The following is a 13,468-nucleotide window of genomic DNA, read 5'->3' as shown; positions in this document are numbered from 1 at the left end:
ATGTGGGTTGGCAGGATGCTTTCCATGTATGCCCACACCTGCTGGATCAGGTCCTGCTCCAGGTCTACCTGCTGGTGAGTAGTTTCTTCACTATGCGGATGAAGAAAGCTATGCATCAGCAACTGTAGACTCAGGCTGCTGTTGATGGAGCTGGTACTGCTCCTGCCACTCCACCCCTCCCCAGCAGCCATGGTAGTGGAATGTGAGCGCAGGGGCCCCCCCGGTTATACCTGCGAGAGGATGGACGATGGTGCAGATAGGCAGCGGCCAACTGACTACATAGGATGTCTCTGTAGTAGTTCAGTTTGTCCTTCCTCTCAGTGGGTGTAAAAAAGGCCCCTATTGTGGCCCTGTAGCGAGGGTCCAACAAGGTGGAGAGCCAGAAGTGATCCCTCTGCTGAATAGTGACAATTCGGCTGTCAATTCGCAAGTAAGTGAGCATGCATCAGGCCATTTGTGCAAATGACTCGGAGGTACTCCATGCCTCCATCTCTACTGCATACTGCCACAGTGTGTCTAGGTCCTCCCCCTATTCCTCATCGCCCTGTGGATCCACTGGCTGCTCCTGTCACCTGAGTAGAAAAAAACATCTATTTTGCTACCATTGCCTGTGCTTCAATGTCCTCCTTCCCCTCTTCCTCCTCTTCCAGTTCAGTTCCCACAGGGCTCATGTGGCCGTGAGATCTAGGCGCCATGTCTCAAGTCCCCTGACCAGCCATTGTTACCACCATCTGTTCCAGGACATGAAGCAGTGGAATGACGCCGTTCATCCTATAGTCCTGTCGACTGACAAATAATGTGGTGCCCTCAAAGGGCCAGAGCAAACGGCAGGTGTCATGCATGAACTGCCACTGGCTGACATCAAAGTTACACAGGGGAGTACTCCTATCCGCTTGCATCATCAAGAAATTGTGATGCCCTTTCTCTGTTCCTATAGTCGGTCCAACATACATATGGAGGGTGGAATTCCAACTGGTGGAAACGTTGAATATCAGCCTATATTGGGGATGCCATTCTGCCGCTGCAGCTCAAGGAGGGTTTGCTTTGTGGTGTACAAGTGGCTGAAGTTCATGCAAAGTTTCCTGCCCATTTTTAGAATGTCTTGCAGATGGGTGTAAGATTTCAGGAACCCCTTGACAACCAAATTGAACATGTGTGCCATGCAGGGCGCATGGCTCAGCCCTCCTTGATGCAGTATCGACACAATATTCTTCCGATGGTCACCATGGTTCTGATTTTGAGTTGTCGGGGAGAAAGCCAGGATTCGATTTCTTGACAAAGGACACGGAGCAGTTTGTCCCCTATGTGTGACTCCCTTCGCCCAGGGAAATGAGATGCAGAACAGCGTGACACCGCCTTGCCCTGAACATGTGGTATGCTGGAGGGGCACTGTGACCCAGCAGTGGAGGCTGAGGACATGGTGGAGGATGACCCGGTGGAGTTCAGTCGCCTGCAGGAGGCGGAGAGAGAGAGGGGCAGCGGGAGCTCGGAGCCTGAAACACCGGGGCGGAAGACTTGAAAAGAAGTATATTGACTCCGAAACGCGTTGTCACTCATCAATAAAAGACCCTTTTACCTATCTACTGAGGTTCTGTCTTTGCGCCAGAAGGTATCAATTGGTGTACTATTTTAGTGCACAAAAAATCTTTTTCCTATTGCATTACATATCATTCCTCTAGAGACTTGGCTACTCCACCTACGAGGACTGAGAAGATACCGGCTGCACCGACCCCCTGTCCTCACGAGTGTTGTGCCTACGTATGCACAACACCATAAGGTGAGCACAACTTTTGATATCTTGATTTCATATATTTATTATTGAACTTATTACCCTATGAGCGCCTTCCTATCTTTTTTCGCCACAATCGATGGTGGAGGATGAGGAGGCAAAGGCGGGCATTGTCGCAGGACCAACAGCGTGACAACGTGGAGGCGGAATCGGCGTGACCTGGCCAAGTTGCATGTATTGTCTCTGACCGTAGTTATAGCTCCACACGTCGGCGCTGCCGTGCACTTTGGCAGACACTGAAAGGCTCAAGGACTGCCCCACTATCTGTTCTGCATATCATGCAGGGCTGGTACTGGCTTTTTAACAAAGAAAAGATGGCTTGGGACTCTCCACCTCGGCTCGGCACAAGCCATCAGTTCTCTAAAAGGTGTAGAGTCCACCACTTGAAAAAGGGGGGACTGCAGCACCAGCAACTTGGACAAGAGCACATTCAGCTTCTGCGCCGTTGGATGAGTGCATGCATACTGCTGTCTCTTGGCAACCGCTTCGGTAATCAATTGCTGATGGAATGACTGACGAGGAGTAGGGGGAGAAGCAGGAGCATTGGGACCAGCAGATGATGAAAATGACAGACAGCTCCCTTCGGCTGAGGTAGTGGAGCCTTGACTGCCTAAAACCGGGTGCATGCCACTGGGTGATGCAGCGGTTGCTCCAGCAGGCTTGACCACCACATCGGAGCCATGGTTCTCCCAGGCCTCTGCATGGTGACGCTGCATATGTTGACGCAGGGCCATACTGCCAACATTGGCACCTTGGAAACGCTTCACCTTCTACCCACAGATTCTACATATTGCCACGTTCACCTCCTCCGGCGGCTTAACAAAAAACGTCCACACCGCCAAGTAGGTAAGTTTCCCCCCAACAGTCCGCACTGACTAACTGATACCACCGCTGCCTCCGTGAACCCCTGCACCACTACTTCCTGGGCAGGTAGGCAGCTGCAAAGCATTTGGTCTACCCTGGGGCCTTTTGTTTACAACCTCCCACTGCTGCCACCCTGCTGACTCCCAGCCATGCTACCACCTTGTGGCTCTGCCGCTGCCTCAAGGGCAAGCTGCCACCCTCTTCTCCTATTGATGATGAAGCCCCTTCTGCAACTGGCTCCCAAGTGCGATCGTCTTTATAATCACTGAGTAGTGTTTTCACGTCACTGAAGTCCTCCTTAACAATCTCTGAGTCAGGAGTCTGACCGCTCACAACAGCACCTCCCACGCCACTCTCCTCTTCACTACTTGCCACTCTAGTGGAGGAAGCGGCGGATGTCTCCTTCAGATCTTGGCTGGGCAGTAGCTGCTGACAGTCCTCTAGTAGATCGTCCTTGCTGTATAGTGGAGCTGAGCCCACAGCATACAATACTTCTGTGTCTGAGGGAACAGCAAAGGACAGTGGCAGGTTGAGGACAGGTGAGTGCACAGAGCCTGCTCCCGGGCCATGCCAACTAAGGGTTGTGTCTGACGACTCAGCCAATTGTTGGCTGGTGGTGTCTGATGTCACTTGGGATAAAGTGGATGACCGATTTAACCAATCAAGAACAGCTGGGTTGCTGGTAAAGACACGACCGCTAGATGACACCGGGAGCTTAGGCCTCTCGCTGCGACTCCTTCTGCCACATCACCTTACTCTGCTGCGACCTCTGCCTGCGCCAGAAACATATAGGTTTCTGTCACTCCTCTGTATATGGCATGGCACTTCTCTGTCTGACATACTTTTAGCTAAACTAAACAAATTAAAAGAAAATTAAAACACACCCAAAAGTGAGGAAAATATTTTTATTTTTGTACTGAAATAGGCCACTAAACGTTTTCACCACAAATAACTGCAATAGTGAAGTGCATACATATTTTTCTTTCTGTATTGAAATAGGCCACTAAACACTTTTGCCTCAAATAACTGCAACAGTGAAGTGCGTATATATTTTTATTTCTGTACTGAAATAGGCCACTAAATGCTTTTGCCACAACTGCAACAGTGTGGTGCGTTTATATATTTTTTTTCTGTACTGAAATGGGACACTAAACACTTTTGCCACAAATAACTGCAACAGTGATGTGCGCATTTATTTTTCTTTCTGTACTGAAATAGGCCACTAAACACTTTCAACATATATAACTGCAACAGTGAAGTGCGTATATATTTTTCTTTCTGTACTGAAATAGGCCACTAAATGCTTTTGCAACAACTGCAACAGTGTAGTGCGTTTATATTTTTCTTTCTGTACTGAAATGGGCCACTAAACATTTTCACCACAAATAACTGCAACAGTGAAGTGCGTATTTATTTTTCTTTCTGTACTGAAATAGGCCACTAAACACTTTCAACACATCAACTGCAGAAGTGAGCTGAGAATATATTTTCATTCTGTATTGAAATAGGCCACTAAATGCTTTTGCCACAAATAACTGCAACAGAGAAGTGCGTATATATTTTTCTTTCTGCACTGAAATAGGCCACTAAACGCTGTTGCACAAATAACTGCAACAGTGAAGTGCGTATACATTTTTCTTTCTGTACTAAAATAGGCCACTAAACGCATTCAACACATATAACTGCAGAAGTGAACTGAGAATATATTTTTCTTTCTGTACTAAAATAGGCCACTAAACGCTTTTGCCACAAATAACTGCAACAGTGAAGTGCATATTTATTTTTCTTTCTGTACTGAAATAGTTTACTAAACGCTTTTGCCACACATAACTGCAACAGTGAAGTGCGTATATATATATTTTTTCTGTACTGAAATAAGCCACTAAATGCTTTCGCCACTGTAGGAGAGTACCTGGGGTGGTAATAGACGGCAGGTACGTGCCACCGGGGGTCCTGGCACCGGTGGAGTAAGCCAGAAAAGTGCATATTGCAGCGGTTATGCTGTTAACACAGCGGATCCGGGCCGGCTCTTATTGGGAGCAGGCAGATATGCGGGCGGGTGCCTGTCTCCCCACGGTCCAGGCCAGGTTTTGCAGGGAAGGGTTAAAAACCTGACCAGCAACAAGGGTGTGGTGTGCAATGTGAAGCTTCTGTGTTCTCTGGCTGTGAGAGTGAGAAGTGGAGGTGAGCTGGGCTGTGTGCTGAGGCCTGTGGAGGACTATGCAGGAGTCCATGCGGGTGTTACAACAACAAGCCGTCCCGGGGGGGACCGCAATCCTACCTGCTGCCCGGGATAAGGTGCGCTCAGCGTTAAGAAAGATGGGCCCCGAAGAGGATATCGAGGCGTTCCTGATGGTCTTCGAACGCACTGCGGAACAGGAAAGGTTACCGGCAGAACAGTGGGCCGAAGTAGTGGCACCATTTTTAGTGGGAGACGCACAAAAGGCCTACTTCGACCTCAGTCAGGAGGAAGCCAAAAGCTATAAGAGGCTGAAGGGGGAGGTGTTGGCTCGTCTTGGGGTTAATACCTATGTGCGTGCACATCGAGTCTACCGGTGGGCCTTCTCCGAGTCCCGGCCTGCTCGGTCCCAGGCCTATGACCTGTTACACCTGGTAAGAAAATGGCTGCAGCCTGAGACATTGAGCCCCTCGCAGATGGTGGAACGGGTGGTGGTTGATCGTTTGGTGCGCACACTGCCAAGGGCCATACAGCGCCGGGTTGGTCAGGGAGACCCCGGCAACCTGGATCAGTTAGTAAGCCTTGTCGAGAGGTATGTGGCAACCCAGGACTTGGTGCGGGACTCAACGCAGGCGCAGGAATCCCGTCGGGCTCCCTCTCAGGCTAGGGATCCGGAAAAAGGGACCCAACCACAAAGGGGGGGGAAGGCTAGTCCTACTCCAGGGAAGAGAGACCGGGGAGGGACCACGGGGATTCAATGTTGGCACTGCCACGGCCTGGGACATAGGGCAGCGAACTGTCCTCAAACACCTGAACCCATGGATTGCGGGTTCGCTCGCCGGTCCTCTTTCTTTGCCCGGCCTGTATGTACCGCGGATGCCAGGCCGACCACCGATATGCCACCTCTGTGCCAAGTCTTGGTCGATGGGCATCTGATTAATGCTTTGCTGGACTCTGGGAGCCTGGTGACCCTAGTGCATGAGTCCTTAGTGTCTGAGACACTCCCAGAGAAGCAAACCCTGTCCATTGTCTGTATCCATGGGGACCGCCGGGAGTACCCCACTGCCAGGGTTACCATGTCCGTGTTGGGCAAAGGGGTGCAGCATGTCGTCGGAGTGGGACGCCAAATCCCTTATGCCGCCATACTGGGAAGGGATTTTCCTTTGTTCTGGACTCTGTGGAAGAGCAATATGCCTTCCCTTAGGGACAGACGACAATCGGGCCCAGTGCCCGAGGATCCCGATGCAGGGATACCAGCTGTAGGGGTCACCACATCACCCGTAGAGTGTCATCCCGATAGGTTTCCCCTAGAGGTGTTGGCAGGCGAATCCGTGGAAACCCCGTCCATCCCGGACCTGGAGGTATCCCGTGACACGTTCGGGACCGCCCAGCTCCAGGATCCGACATTATTACGGGCGAGGGAAGGGGTGACAGTGGTAAATGGGGTGGCTCAGCACCCAGGGGCCGACTCTGTGTTTCCCCATCTGGCTTTTAACCAGGACCTGCTGTAAAGGGTGGACAAAGTGCAGCACGAGGTAGTGGAGCAGCTGGTGGTACCCCAGCCATACCGCCGTGTGGTACTGGACTTGGCCCACTCCCACGTGCTGGGAGGACATTTGGGCGTAAAAAAAAACCAAGAGCGGATTCTGCAAAGGTTCTATTGGCCCGGGGTTTATGAGGAGGTCAAAAGGTTTTGCCAATCCTGTCCAGTGTGTCAGATGACGAGCCCCCAGCCCCACTATCGCAGTTCCCTAGTACCCATGCCCATCATCGAGGTCCCCTTCGAAAGAATAGGGATGGATCTGGTAGGCCCCATAAACAAGTCGGCCAGAGGGCACCAGCATATCTTGGTGGTCTTAGACTATGCCACCAGATATCTTGAAGCGATCCCACTACGTCATACTTCTGCTAAGCTCATAGCTAAAGAACTCATGGGTATGTTCGCAAGGGTGGGGATTCCAAAAGAGATCCTGACCGACCAGGGGACGCCCTTCATGTCTAAGATGACGAGGGAGCTCTGCAAGCTTTTAGGGGTTAAACGGTTGCACACGTCCGTATACCATCCTCAGACCGACGGACTAGTGGAATGCTTTAACAAAACCCTAAAAACTATGCTTAAAAGAACCGTAGCCAAAGACGGAAAGGATTGGGACCTGTTGCTGCCGTACGTATTGTTCGCAGTGCGAGAAGTGCCCCAGGCATCTACGGGATTCTCGCCCTTCGAGCTATTATACGGTCGACGGCCAAGAGGGTTGCTGGACATCGCAAAAGAGGCGTGGGAGCAACAGCCCACCCCCCACAAGAGTATTATAGAGCATATAGAAAAGATGCAGGACCGTATAGAGACAGTCCTACCAATCGTCCGGGAACACATGGAAGCCGCCCAACTGGCACAGAGCCGGGTATACAACCGGAGTGCCCAGGTCCGGACATTTAACCCGGGTGACCGGGTACTGGTGCTAGTCCCCACCATTGACAGTAAGTTTTTGGCACGGTGGCAAGGTCCCTACGAGGTGAAAGAGAAGGTAGGGCCAGTGAATTACAAGATATCCCAGCCAGGCCGGCGGAAGCCAGAACAGGTATATCATGTAAATTTACTGAAATCGTGGAGAGATAGGGAGTGTCTCATTGGGGACAGCCCAAGCACTGTCTTGTCTGCGGGGAAGATCCCAGCTCCACCCGAGGTCCGGGAGGGCACCTCCGCAGTAAAGATAGCGGGTGGTCTGTCGACTAAACAAGCTCAGGAAGCCAAAGAGTTGGTGAGTCGAAATAGGGACGTATTCTCTGAGCTTCCTGGTCGAACTTCGGTAGTCCGACATGACATCGTCACCGAGCCCCACGTCAGGGTACGGTTAAAGCCGTATTGTGTACCGGAGGCCCGGCGACAGGCCATTTCAGAAGAAGTAAGGTCCATGTTGAGGTTAGGGGTGATTGAGGAGTCAAGGAGCGAGTGGGCCAGCCCCATAGTCCTCATCCCAAAACCTGACGGTACTCTGCGCTTCTGCAATGACTTTAGAAAGCTCAACGAAGTGTCGAAATTCGATGCCTACCCCATGCCCCGGGTAGACGAGCTCATAGAACGGCTAGGGAAAGCTCGCTATTTCTCGGTCCTCGACCTCACAAAAGGATATTGGCAGGTGCCTCTCACGGAGGCGGCAAAGGAGAAGACTGCCTTTGTCACCCCCGAGGGGTTATTTCAGTACCAAGTTTTGCCCTTTGGCCTACATGGTGCTCCAGCCACCTTCCAGCGATTGATGGACGTCATGCTACGGCCCCATCGTCCATATGCTTCGGCATATCTGGACGACATCATCGTGTTTAGCCAGGACTGGGAGAGTCACCTGCCCAAGGTACAGGCCGTAGTCGATTCACTTAGAAAAGCTGGACTGACGGCCAACCCAAAAAAGTGTTCGCTCGGGTTCGAGGTGGTCCGGTACCTGGGATACGTGATTGGGCGGGGAGTTGTCAAACCCCAGGTAGACAAGGTTGAGGCGATCAAGAGCTGGCCCAGACCTCTTACCACCAAGCAAGTACGTTCGTTCCTAGGGATGATAGGATATTACATGCGCTTTATCCCCAACTTTGCCACAATAGCGGCCCCATTAACAAGACTTTTAAAGGGGAGGAAGACGGTGATGGTCCGCTGGGATGAGCAGGCGGAAGAGGCATTCTCCCGTTTGAAGTCGGCTCTGTGTGGGTCCCCGGTTTTGGTGACACCCGACTTCACACGGGAATTTGTCGTTCAGACGGACGCCTCTGGAGTGGGCCTAGGGGCAGTACTCTCTCAGGAAATCAGTGGGGAGGAACACCCTGTTGTCTTCCTGAGTCGCAAACTCACCCCAGCGGAAACCAGGTACAGTGTGGTAGAGAGAGAATGCCTGGCCATTAAGTGGGCCCTCGAGTCCCTTAGGTACTATCTGTTAGGGAGAAGGTTCCGTCTGGTGACCGACCATTCCCCTCTCCAGTGGATGAGCCGGGCCAAGGAGGGGAGTGCCCGGGTCACCAGATGGTTCTTGTCCCTCCAGAATTTTAAGTTCAGTGTCGAACACAGGGCAGGCCGCTTACAGGGGAATGCCGATGCCCTTTCCCGGGTACACTGTTGTACATGTGTCCAACCCCTCAGGATTGAACAGGGTGTGCAACCCTTCAGGGATGAACAAAGGGGGGGGGGATATGTAGGAGAGTACCTGGGGTGGTAATAGACGGCAGGTACGTGCCACCGGGGGTCCTGGCACCGGTGGAGTAAGAGCCAGAAAAGTGCATATTGCAGCGGTTATGCTGTTAACACAGCGGATCCGGGCCGGCTCTTATTGGGAGCAGGCAGATATGCGGGCGGGTGCCTGTCTCCCCACGGTCCAGGCCAGGTTTTGCAGGGAAGGGTTAAAAACCTGACCAGCAACAAGAATGTGGTGTGCAATGTGAAGCTTCTGTGTTCTCTGGCTGTGAGAGTGAGAAGTGGAGGTGAGCTGGGCTGTGTGCTGAGGCCTGTGGAGGACTGTGCAGGATCCTGCAGCTGAACCCAGGAGGGATCCGTGTCCTGTGGCTAGAAGCAAGACCCATGGACTTACTTCACCAAGGAGAAAAAGGTGACATTACTCCTGGCTTTAAATAGACTTTGCTTTATGTGACTGAAACAGGCCTCAAGTAGCCGGCAGCAGGGACTTGCTGTGTTTGAATTATTATTTTGCTGTTGTGTGTGATCACCCTCCCTATGAACTGCACCGTCTTTCACTTGTATGCACCGTGTGAATAAACAAAGCATCGTGTTTTACACCAAGACCATTCTGTGTTGCCTCTATACTGCACTCGCTACCACTGCCTACCAGAGCGGATCCCCACACCACATATAACTGCCACAGTGAAGTGTGTATAAATTTTTCTTTCTATACTGAAATAGGCCACTAAATGCTTTCGCCATAAATAACTGAAATAGTGAGGTGCGCATATATTTTTCTTTCTGTGCTGAAATAGGCCACTAAACGCTTTAAACACACATAACTGCAGAAGTGAACTGAGAATATATTTTTCTTTCTGAACTGAAATAGGCCACTAAATGCTTTTGCCACAAATAACTGCAACAGTGAAGTGCGTATATATTTTTCTTTCTGTACTAAAATAGGCCGCTAAATGCTTCCACAACAAATAACTGCAAAAGTGAAGTGCGTATATATTTTTCTTTTTGTACTGAAATAGGCCACTAAACGCTTTTGCCACATATAACTACAGAAGTGAACTGAGAATATATTTATATTTTTGTACTGAAATAGGCAACTAAACGCTTTCAGGTTAAAACGGAAAAATCTGTATATCACTTTCCGTGACTATCAGGCTCCAGACTCAGGTTATGTGGTATAGGAATTAATTATATCCACCACCCAACCTAAAGTCTGGACTAGATCCCTATACCAGCTAGCACGTTGGTGCCAGTAATTACTGGAAAGGGAGACAGGATACGGTTCTTATATTTGAACCAGGCACAGGTGTATAGTTAGAGCAGTCCTACCTAGCATGAATTATAGAACGGCTATGAGTGAGTAATGAGCTGGGTGCCAGGGCAGACCAGCATAAAGCATCCACTCAGTATAATATGAATTGTGGATGCTCACTCAGCCGCCTATAACAGCCTACCCAATCGTGCAGTATAACACTGGGTCTCGGTATCAGACCGCATTCACACTGGCAAGTCAGCTAGTAATGCTGCTTGGCATTGAATCTGTACCCTGCCTGAGGAACCGTGTCCTAATTCAAGATCAACGGCTCAACGCGTTTCAATGTGGAACCATAAGCCACATATCATCAGGAGCGATAATCTCTAAGTAGAGGTAGCCTGTAGAGCAGAAGTACGTAGCCTCACACTTTTGCATGTCAAGGCTCCGGTGCTGTGATGGCCGTACGCGGCCGCTCAAACGCCGGGGTGATATCAGGTAAGCTCCGCCTATGAAAGGGGGTGTGTGCTGGTCCTGCACAAATCATCAGGAGGCGCGTCATCCAACATACGCCCCCTGCTCCGCCCAGAACCCACGTCATAGCGCACGCCTCCCTACCAGCGCAAACAAGCGCTCATGTATAGGGGGAATTGAAGATTGCGGCTCAAGTTATGTCATATAAACGCCTCACTCGAGTGTCAATATAATCGGGGATCAAGACAGGTGACAGAATAGTATATGTGCACATGTGTGTCAATCATAAAACCATATATAGGAGAAACACAAGCCCAAAATAGACACTATGTCTCCATTTTGTTGCAGGTCAAACCCAATACCTGTACACTGTAGCTGATACCAAACACAATGACCAAGGTGAGATTAAGGGACAGACAAGCAAAGAAGAACAACAGTGCACATTCACTATATGTATGAACGTCAAAATCCGTGGACATATCCATAGATATAAAATATATCTGATCTAAATGAAGCAAACATATGAAATCGCCTCATTCAGGCCTTTAGGCTGGATAGTTTGTAGCTTAAAGATCCACATGGCTTCTTTGCGGAGTAGTGGTGCATCCACGTCTCCACCACGTGTGGATCTATTGTGTAAGACAATCCCTTGAACCCGCAACACATCTGGGTTACCGTCATGTGTCTCACGCACATGACGAGATACTGTAGTATCCTGTGCTTTGCGGATATCTGATAGATGTTCGCAGAATCTCCTCCTAAGCTCACGTTTGGTTGTGCCAACATCTAAAAAACCACCCCGTGAGCCTCTCCCTGATCTACCTCCTTGTCTTGATCCCCGGGATCTCCGAGATCTTCTGTTAGAATTGCCACGGCCTCGAGGTGACATAAACCCCGCTCACCGTCAGTGTCACATTCTGAAGAAGATAAATCTGTGTCTAATTCAGAAGTGACCTGACGTCTAGGGACTAGCTAATTTTGACAAGGCCCATCGCCAGGTCCGTGAAATCCTGGAAAATCATTGGTCCATTCTCCAGTCAGAACCAGACATTGGATCATCTATACCGGACCGTCCATCAGTTACGTACAGACATGGCTCCAATCTACATGATCGATTGGTGCACAGTCTATATACACTGCCCTATGCCTGAAACTTGGTTGAAAAATACAGCAAAAGGCAACTTCCCCTGTGGTTCTTGCATTATTTGTAAGTACATCAATAAAGGATCTTTCTTTACCAGCTTCTCTACTGGAGAGAAATATAATATCCGGTCCTTTATTAGATGTACCTCAGTGGGTTTGGTCTACTTGATCACCTGAAAATGTGGCCTACAATATGTTGGCAAGACCAAAGGTGAGCTTTGGAGGAGATTCGGCGAACATCTATCAGATATCCGCAACGCACGGGATACTACGGTATCTCGTCATGTACGTGAGACACATGACGGTAACCCAGATGTGTTGCGGGTTCAAGGGATTGTCTTACACAATAGATCCACACGTGGCGGGGACGTGGATGCACCACTACTCCGCAAAGAAGCCATGTGGATCTTTAAGCTACAAACTATCCAGCCTAAAGGCCTGAATGAGGCGATTTCATATGCTTGCTTCATTTAGATCAGATATATTTTATATCTATGGATATGTCCACGGATTTTGACGTTCATACATATACTGAATGTGCACTGTTGTTCTTCTTTGCTTGTCTGTCCCTTAATCTCACCTTGGTCATTGTATTTGGTATCAGCTACAATGTACAGATATTGGGTTTGACTTGCAACAAAATGGAGACATAGTGTCTATTTTGGGCTTGTGTTTCTCCTATATTTGGTTTTATGATTGACACACATGTGCACATATACTATTCTGTCACCTGTCTTGATCCCGGATTATATTGACACCGGAGCGAGGTGTTTATATGACATAACTTGAGCCGCAATCTTCAATTCCCCCTATACATGAGCGTTTGTTTGCGCTGGTAGGGAGGCATGCGCTATGACGTGGGTTCTGGGCGGAGCAGGGGGCGTATGTTGGATGACGCGCCTCCTGATGATTTGCACAGGACCAGCACACACCCCCGTTCATAGGCGGAGCTTACCTGTTATCACCCCGGCGTTTGAGCGGCCGCGTACGGCCATCACAGCGCCGGAGCCTTGACACGCAAAAGTGTGAGGCTACGTACTTCTGCTCTACAGGCTACCTCTACTTAGAGATTATCGCCCCTGATGATATGTGGCTTATGGTTCCACATTGAAACGCGTTGAGCCGTTGATCTTGAATTAGGACACGGTTCCTCAGGCAGGGTGCAGATTCAATGCCAAGCAGCATTACTAGCTGACTTGCCAGTGTGAATGCGGTCTGATACCGAGACCCAGTGTTATACTGCACGATTGGGTAGGCTGTTATAGGCGGCTGAGTGAGCATCCACAATTCATATTATACTGGGTGGATGCTTTATGCTGGTCTGCCCTGGCACCCAGCTCATTACTCACTCATAGCCGTTCTATAATTCATGCTAGGTAGGACTGCTCTAACTATACACCTGTGCCTGGTTCAAATATAAGAACCGTATCCTGTCTCCCTTTCCAGTAATTACTGGCACCAACGTGCTAGCTGGTATAGGGATCTAGTCCAGACTTTAGGTTGGGTGGTGGATATAATTCATTCCTATACCACATCACCTGAGTCTGGAGCCTTATAGTCACGGAAAGTGATATACAGATTTTTCCATTTTAA

Source organism: Bufo gargarizans, chromosome 5 (assembly GCF_014858855.1).
Source record: "Bufo gargarizans isolate SCDJY-AF-19 chromosome 5, ASM1485885v1, whole genome shotgun sequence".
Lineage (NCBI taxonomy): Eukaryota > Metazoa > Chordata > Amphibia > Anura > Bufonidae > Bufo > Bufo gargarizans.
This window is presented reverse-complemented; position numbering follows the sequence as displayed.